Here is a 9,258-nt window from a genome sequence, read left to right as displayed (position 1 = left end):
GGATTCTTCCCTCCCTCTACCACAGGTGCCTAGTGTCCCGCGCTTCAGCATATTAACCATGTCTTTGATTGTCTATCTACTGACCCGTTGACCTTTGGGGCCTTGTGACCCTGGAGGGAGGGACTCTTCCAGAGCAGGCCAGTTCCTAGAGATAGTAAACAACTCGCTTCCAAGGGCACTTGTCTAATACGACACAACCAATCCAGGGTCCGCGCCCTGACACCTCCTTTCCTGAGCTTCCATGCTCTGGGCCACTCTGCACCCCACGGCCAGCTACCAGACAGCCGTGGGCAGCCCCTACTGTTTAGAGCCCCCCAAAGTTACTCAAACTAGCCAGTCCTAAATAGCTCCCCCTGCCTTGCTTGGTCTCTCCTGCGCAAACTGCTCTAAAGGCTCTAGCCCACCGCTGGCCTCCTTCTTCTCCCTCTTCCTCTTGGCCAACCCTCCTGCCCTCACGTGCGGCCCCTCGTGGTGTGGCATGCCTTCTCCTCTGTGGGACTCTGAGGAACACACTATCTTTTCAGTGGCGATCGTCTCCTGATCTGTTGGTCTCACCATACCTAGATGGTAAAACCCATGACAGCATTCAGTTCTGAAAATACCTCAGAGGCCAGTGCCTTAGCTGAGCCAGTCTGCTCCCTACGTCCCCACACGCTTACCTCACCCCTGCGACTGGTTGTCTTTGCTCTCAGCGTTAGAGACCTCCCCTGGGGATCAGTAGGTCAGTTATGTGAAATTAAAGCAAAAATGAAAGTGTAACAAAGAACAGGTAGCAAGAGTGCCTAATATTATCTCCAAAATCATCTAATGGAATCTCTGAATTTTTAAGGCTGAAGTAAAGCCTGAAGTGTTTATTTTGTTAGTTACCCAGTGTTTGGTCAGTGAGAAGAAATGAGGTGAAATTAAAAGTAAATTTCAGGTCCACTGACCTAGATAGATCCTGGCCATGAATGGGCTGGATGTGGGTGGCAATCTTGAGAGATGCGAGGACAAGAAAAGCCTAGGGGCGTCTGGGTGGCTCAGTGGGTTAAGCGTCTGACTCTTGGTTTCAACTCAAGTCGTGATCTTGAGTTCAAGGCATGAACTCACAGTTTGTGAGTTCAAGCCCTGCATCAGGCTCTGTGCTGACAATGTGGGGCCTGCTGGGGATTCTCTCTCTCCCTCTTTCTCTGCCCCCCTCTTGCCCACGTACTCACTCTTTCTCTCTCAAAAACAAATAAACATTAAAAAAAAAAAGGAAGAAAGAAAAAGCCTAACATTTATGGGGTGGTTACTCTGTGCCAGGACAGCTGCGGAGGCTGCGAATCAATCATTTAATCCTCCAACAAAACTGAGGAAAATGCTTTATTTATTTATTTTATTTTTTTAAATAATTTTTTAAAAAGTTTATTTCTTTGTATTTAGAGAGAGAGAGAGAGAGAGAGAGAGAGAGAGGCAGAGAAAGAGGAAGAAAGATTCCCAAGCAGGCCCCACACTGTCAGCACAGAGCCCAATGCGGGGGGGGGGGTTGAACTCACGAAGCTGGAGATCATGAACTGAGCAGAAGTTAAGAGTCAGATGCTTAACTGATTCATCAACTGAGCCACCCAGGTATCCGGAAAATGCTTTATTTCTATTTTAAAGATTAAGAGACGGAGGCACATAGATGCCGAGTGACTTACCCAAGGTCACGTGACTAGCTGGGCGCCAGAGATGGGGTTCCAATCCAGCCAATGTGGCTCCAGAGTCTGTGCTCTCAACCACTTTGCCACCTTGTGTAGCAAAGCGAGCCCCTTTGGGGGGCCGGACAGACCCACGTACGAATTTGACCCTACCAATTTTTAGTTGTGTCATTTTGGGTTAGTAACTTGACCAGCTACGATATAAGGGTTCATCTATAACATAAGGGTGATAATCCTTATCCCGCAAGGCTCTTCTGAGGATAAAATAAGAATCCTGAAATGAAAAACCCTGAATACGATGGTACATCAGTAAGGGGTAGGCAAACACCCTTTTTTTTGGTCCTCAGCAAGACACAGCTGGTCACTGCATCATTACTCTTCATGAGTGACCCCCTGGTGCCTCATACCAGAAGTATTTAAGAAAAGGCAGAATGTGGAAAGTTCTGGAAAATGTGTCATTCGCTAAATCTTCCCTCTGAGGAGGAATCCAGGCAAGCCGGGCCGACGTTCGGCCAGTAGGCTCCAGCATGCCCACAGCAGTTGTTAAAATATGCAGCGGGTCCGCTTGGGTTGGTAATTAGCCATTTCCCTGAGACTCCTTCCCCCCCACTCCCCGTCTCTCCGGGTTACCGGGCTCGGGCCTCCAGGGCGTCGCGACTGGCATCCGTTCTGGTCAGTTGGAGCCTTGTTGCTCTGGTGGTTAAACATCCCGAGTGTCCCCACTGGAGGCAAAAGCAGAAGGGCTGCACTGACCAAGACCCCGAATCTTGGGCGGGGGCCAGCCAGAGCAGGAAGCGTGTGCTGGGCAAACTGCCCTCCTTTTACGTGCTTGGGGATCAAAGAGACAGAGAGAACAAGAGACAGTTTTCTTCCTTCTGCCCTCCCCTCTCCTCGTTCTCACCTTTGAGAGTGACCTCCTAAAGAGGCAGGTTAACATTTTTAGACCCTCAACCACAGTGAAAATGTCCATGTTTATGAAAATATTATTCCAAAGCGGATCTGTGCCACATTAGGCTGACCGGAGAGATAAAATCACCTTTCTCTGGGCTTAGGCCAAATTGCGGGCGGCTTCTCTGAACTGTAACTGCTCCCAATTGTAAGGGGGCACTTCGTGAAAACCCCCTACCAAGAATTCCATCTGCACTGGGACCACCCAGTCTCACTCACAGTGACGATCAGTCCAGATACAATTGGCTTCAATTAGATCTTTTGAAAACAGTTTCCTGTGAGCTTGGCCATGAAGCCAGAAGGCATCTGAACAATAACATTTGAGCTGTTGCTTGGAGCAAGGTTAGGTTGCTTTGGAGTTTGAGCCAAGGCTTTATCCACTTTGCCGTGGGCATTTGGGAGAAGGCTTCTGAGATTTGGCAGACTCCGCTAAAGACAGTTGTGAACCGTATTTATCACACCATTTTCAGAGAGAAACCCCGGAATCGTATTTCCCTTTGTACATACTAACTGCCCAGCTTTCCGTGTAACTCCTCATATGTAATCTAGGTCTGACTTCTCAAAAATCCTACAAAGTGCCCTTACAAATGAATGAAATAAGATTTAGAGGTATTGAGTGCCCCACTTGCAGACGGAGTGAAAATAGAATCTTTCTATATGGTATTCTCCACTTAGCCAAATTGCCCAAAACTGAGAAATCATAAACAAATCAGTTAATATTTTCTAGGAAGTAGGAATCCTTTTAAATTATTTCAACTTTTTTTTTTTACAGGTAAGATCTGTTAACCTTATCCACATTCCCCGATACACTGAAAAGCCGAGAAGTGGGTGGTAAGTGTATATGTTCATTGACACATGCTGTAAGAACTAGAAAAAGGCCTTAGTGATCATCTAGTCCATTTTGTCCCAAAGGATGTGTCTCAGGATGTTAACACAGGTTATGCATTAAAATAAGCTTTTGATCAATTAAAGTCCAGAACAGTGATTTAAACAGTGAAGCAGGTGTATTTACCGTAGGACTATCAAGGATTTTAATAGACCAGATGGTTGTAACCAGGTGATGACATATTAAATGTTCAACAACCAGTTCTCCAGAGGAAAAGCCCTGCTTTGTGGCATCTGCTGATTTCTGTGCTGTAAATATTCCCCTCACGGTCAATTTCAACCTTCCAACACAACATCAGTGATGGTAAACTTGGTCATCCGTACTGGCCACAATCTAGACAGCAGATGTAAATAACCTCAAGAGCAAACATCAAAGCAAAATGTAGTGAAAGAATTAGGAAGTATTGTTTTGAGTAATTATTACCTTGTTTTTAATAGAATTTAGTTAACTGTAAGTTAAACAATTTAATTTTTAATAATGATCGTGTTTAACAATTCACTCACAAAATTCCTAAAAATGTAGCAATTGACGTTTGAAAGCTAGAACAAACCGGATCCAGCACACCAGTGTTTATGGTTCCCAAAGGGGTTCGGTGTGTTGGGGGGATATTATATGGTAGTCTCCAGAATTACTTGACCTAGGACCCTTTCTTCAAGTAGGGTTTTATAGGATTTGTGTTCTGGGGTGCACATTTTGGAAACTGCTGATGTCGTTCAACTTTGTCATTTTTCCCCTTTTGTTTTTCTTCATTTTCAAAGCTAGTATGGTTTCCTGACTACTAGCTGGGAGCTTAACATACCACACTTCCACTCAATTCAATTCAATAAATAGTTATTGGACTCCTGTTATGTGCAAAATATTATGCTGGTCTTACAGAAAATTCTAGATGACTAAGAGTTCCTGCCCTTGGAGAGGAAGCTGTAGGACAAATTTACAGAGAACTATAGGAGAAGGCAACATCCAGTTAGTGACCTAGGAAGGATGTAAGTATATAACTTTGGGAGATCAGAGGAAAACAAATCATATCCAGCTATTATGGTAGGAGATAACCAAGTCCAACGTGGGGCTGGAGATTCAGCAGCGCCTGGTGCTTGGGGCTAGAAGAGGTAGACACAATGGCCACCGTGTGCTCCTCTTGTGCAAAGTCTTCTTCAGCAGACAAGTGTGGGAGGTCCTGGTGTAAGGCCAGTGACACCTAGCTCTTCAAAAATTAGCATTTTTAAATTACCAGGTAGACTGAGCATTTGTTCACGCACTAATTAGCTCTTTCTGTTTTCTCCGCTGTGAATTGTGTATTTGTATCCTCTGCCCACCTTTCTATAGGTTTTCCTTGTTCCCCCGCCCCTTTGCAGGGATTTCTTGTATGTTTGATTGTATAAGTTACAGTTATTTAAAATACTTTCTCCCGGCCTATCCCCCATGCTACATTGGTCTGTGTTGTCTTCCAGAGGCCATACAGTGGAGTGGGTGAGCACCAGGGCTCTCAAGGTCGGGTTCATCTCTCCTACACTCTGGATGTGACCTAGGACAAGTCACTTAACTGATCTGTGCCTGATTCCTCATCTGTCAGATGAACAGCAGCCCCTGCCTCATAGGAGAGGTAGTAAGATCAGGTGAATGAATACCCTTTAACATTTTTGCTTAGTGATTATTAGCCTTTATTAGTTAACCTGAAGTCTCTGCATCTGATGTCATCAAATGCATTAGTTTTCACTTTTATGGTTTATGCTTCTTGGGGCTTTTTGAAGAAATTCTCCAACTTTTTTTCCCCCTATTAATTGTATGTCTTTATTTTCACACTTAGGTCTTTAATGGCATGAGGCAACCCTTCAACTTTAATATTCACCCTGTAATGTACCCACACCATGTCTGAATAATCTACTTTATGATCTTTTACCTTAAGTATCTTCTCTAATATTGGTTTTAGATTAAATATAACGTGTTACATGCAAATGGTAAAACTGTTATTGCATATTTTTTTGTTCATATTTGACTGGGGCATCCTTATCTAGGCTTTTCAACCTTTCTGGTTTCTTTAAAAAAAATATGTCTCTTGGAAATAATATTAATAATTAATTATAATAATTTCTGTCTTTAGATCTCTGTTTTAATTCATTTATATTTAAAAATAATGATATATTATCTAACATGATAGATAATACTATTATATGAGAGTATATGATATATTGCTGCCATCTGATTTCATGTTTTCAATTTACCACAGCTTCTTATTCTTTTTCTCCTTTTCCACTTTTCACAGCCATATCAAATTTCTTTCTACTTGTTTAAAAGTTTTACCTCCCATCTATATTCTAATATAAGTTAAATTGCCTTAATTTCATAGATTATCTCAGAGCAGTATCTATTATTTCGAGGTATTATACAATTCTCTCTAAAATAAGGGCTTATTGACTTTAATAAAAGTAAAACATTATTCAATTTCCTAATAATTAAATATGGGAAAGTTGAAAGCACAATAGAATACCATTTGTTAACCTCTAAAATACGTAAAACGTAAGTGTTTGGTAATACCCAGCGTGGAGAAGGTGCATGGAGACAAGTAGTATCGGTGTAGGCATAAACTTTGGAGACAACTTGGCAATATCTACCAAAGTTTTGAATGTTCATACATTTTGATTCATCCTTTCCATTTCTAGGTATCTACCCAATGGATAAGGCTTTAATTGTAGCATTATTGCAAAAATCGATAGTCTGTACTGTTTCAGTTTCTTCCTATGAGTATGTATCACTTTTTTCATGAAAAATGTACTATATAAAAATAATATATAAATATATAATAGAAAAGAGGAGAGAAATGTAAAGATGTTATAAAGCCAAAGCAAAGCTTGGAATCAAAACTTTGGGAATCTCTGACTTCATGTATCACTTCAATTGTTTCTGTTTAGAAATATTAGATGGTCAGTGGTGTCTCGGTCAGTTTGGGCTGCTATAACAAATCACCATAGACTGGGTGGCTTAAACACCAGACACTTATTTCTGATAGTTCTGGAGACTGGGAAGTCTAAGACCGAGGCACCAGTAAATCTGATGCCTGGTGAGGGCCTCCTTCCTGGTTTGTAGATGACCATGTTCTTGTATCCTCCCATGGTGGAAAGAGAGCCTGGGCCAGCTCGTTTCCTTTTCTTATGAAGGCACTCATCCCATCATGGAGGCTCCACCTTCATGACCTACTTACCTCCCAAGGCCCCAGCTCCAAATACCATCACATTAGGGCTTCAGCATATGAATTTGGGCGAGGGGGGAGGACACAAACATCCAGTCCATCGTAAGAATATTATTGTATTTCAATGAAATAAAAATGGGATTTTCTTTGCTCTTATAACACTTTTTTACATGAGTGCTTCAGAAATTCAACATCGTTTTCCTGTTTTATTTTTATAGGGAGTTTACTTAAGCTAAGAAGAAGTTAAAATTAGCTGTCAACTGCTGTCCCACAGTGAGCTAACACAGTCTCGAGGCCTGACTGACCACAGTCATCTCTGGGGGTGTACGTTTGTCTGAGAAACACATCACAGAGGTAATCGTGATTCTCCCTCCGCAGTCATCATTCAGTTCTTTGTACACATGTCTCAAGAGGAAAATCCCTATCAGGGGCTGTGTAGGGGCTTACATTTACTTTGTAATGTAATCATCGGTCAGTCAGCTACATGACTTGGTAACCAATGAAATTTGACAATCTTAGTGGCCTTCCATTAGAAAGAATTGCATAATAGTCCATGAAATTACCATTTTGAATTGAATTCTTGAAACAGGCCTAGAAGCCACAGAATGAAAGCAAATGGCAAGTGTGAGTTTAGAAGAGGCAGACCTGTGAAGCCATGTTCCCAAGGTCTGGAGGCAAGGATTTTACAACAGAATTCACAGGCTTGACAAGGCTTCAGGACAGGGAACTGAAGCAGCCCCCATTTCCAGCTTTGATATGTGTTCTGTTCAAACAAAACACCTTGCTTCCTGAATGCTGCTTTGGCTTAATTTCAGCAGAGTAGCAATTCTTAATCCAAAACAATCAAGAAGAATTTCTACAGTGGTCAAACAGCATTTTTCTGAGTGCTTGGAAATCATGAACGTCCACTGTTGAAAAATATTCTCTAGCAAACAAGGCAGAGAAAATGAATCAAAGTGCCAGACAATGCCAGCGTCAGCCTCGGTGGCCCTGAAACCAACTAAGACTCCAGTGAAGTACGTGTCTTGATTCCCTCAGCTGTGAAATAGGTACATCATGCAGCTTCATGCAAAAATTGAAAATTGTGCTCTAATGGGTATGTGTACGTACGTGTGTGCATGTACACGATTCATCCACTTTACACTTGCCATGCCAGTCTCGCCCGAACAAAGCAAATAAAACGGGTTAATTCTCAGTTTTCAGGTATTACTCACGATCTCCTCTCTGCCTCCAAACCACTCAGTCCATGTTTTCATTAACGTGTTCGTCATATTGTGATGTAGTTAGTAATTTATCCATCTTTCTTCCCAGATCTTTCTCCATCTTTCTCCCCATCTTTGTATTTTCTTTCTTTTTTTTTCGTCTTTATATTTTCAAAGCCAAATACAATACCTGGCATATATTAAGCACTCTATAATGTCCAAAGAATAAAGATGTGAGCCAATGTTAAAGACGAACTATAGTCTGATCAGACGGTGACCAGATACTCTGAAAGAGTAAATACATCACTCACCACACACAGATTTAAAGGGGTGTGTGATACAATTGCTAGAAGACAAGACGTAGCGGACAGCACTCTTTCCTGGATGGCAGACGGAAAAAAAAATATACATATGCATCCTTGTCTTTAGATGTGGGCAAAATCGAGGACAATTTCCATTCCAATCATTTATTATCTAAATTCCTGGTCACCAAGGTCCCTGGAATGTCAAAGGCAGCACAAATGTACATTACTTAAAATATATTCCTAAAGGTCTTAAGGATATTAATAAGGTCACAGAAAAAGCTAGGGACACAGGGCAATTTAATTGTTCTCTTTTGTCTACGAAACTTTTCTATGTGAAAAGAAGTGATTTGAATTCTTACCCACCTTAAACCACTAACCCCGTAAGTTTACTGATACACATTTATTTCAAATTAATTTTTTAAATGTTTATTTCTTTTTGAGAGAGAGAAAGAGAGAAAGAGAGAGAGAGAGAGTGTGTGTGTGAGTGGGTGAGGGGCAGAGAGAGAGGGAGAGAGGGAATCCCAAGCAGGCTCTGTGTTATCAGTGCAGAGCCCAATGCAGGGCTTGAACTCACGAACCATGAGATCATGACCTGAGCCAAAATCAAGAGTCAGGTGCTTAACCAACTGAGCCACCCTGTTGCCCCGTTTTAAATTAATTTAATGAACAAAATAAACAGTGCCAATTATATCCCTGAATTTCAGTTAAGCCTACTACTACTCATTAATACAATGGTAACTTAAAAGGAGAATTTATATACTCATGGCATATTCACAGGCCTATGTGTTGAAAGGGACTTGCACTTCCAATGAGAGGAAGAATATTTTTGCTTGTCAAGCCAGTAGAAAGGAACCAATTTGAATTGATGGGATGATTTTAGGAATGGACCTTTGGACAATTGGATATAATTGGTTAATATTTTTAGAGAGTTGGGAATAAGTGGTTAATAATTTTTAACAAAGAAAGAATCCTTGGGTTGGATGACTTTTCCTTTAGTCTGAGATTCAGTACCAACAATTTTGTGCTGCTTGCTCATCAAGGAGATGGCTGATGGGGAGTGGGGGAGTCCAGC

General features: G+C 41.7%; 1 long non-coding RNA gene across 1 annotated transcript; it reads left to right on the top strand.

Moving 5' to 3' along the window:
• Positions 1-1,419: 1,419 nt before the first annotated feature.
• On the top strand, positions 1,420-7,134 carry LOC131513532 (uncharacterized). The gene is made up of 5 exons (XR_009262625.1): positions 1,420-1,590; positions 3,382-3,440; positions 4,254-4,478; positions 4,944-5,108; positions 6,898-7,134. It is a non-coding gene; the product is annotated as an uncharacterized LOC131513532 (long non-coding RNA).
• Positions 7,135-9,258: the final 2,124 nt, after the last annotated feature.

Source organism: Neofelis nebulosa, chromosome 6, assembly GCF_028018385.1.
Source record: "Neofelis nebulosa isolate mNeoNeb1 chromosome 6, mNeoNeb1.pri, whole genome shotgun sequence".
NCBI classification, from domain to species: Eukaryota; Metazoa; Chordata; class Mammalia; order Carnivora; family Felidae; genus Neofelis; species Neofelis nebulosa.
This window is presented reverse-complemented; position numbering and strand designations above follow the sequence as displayed.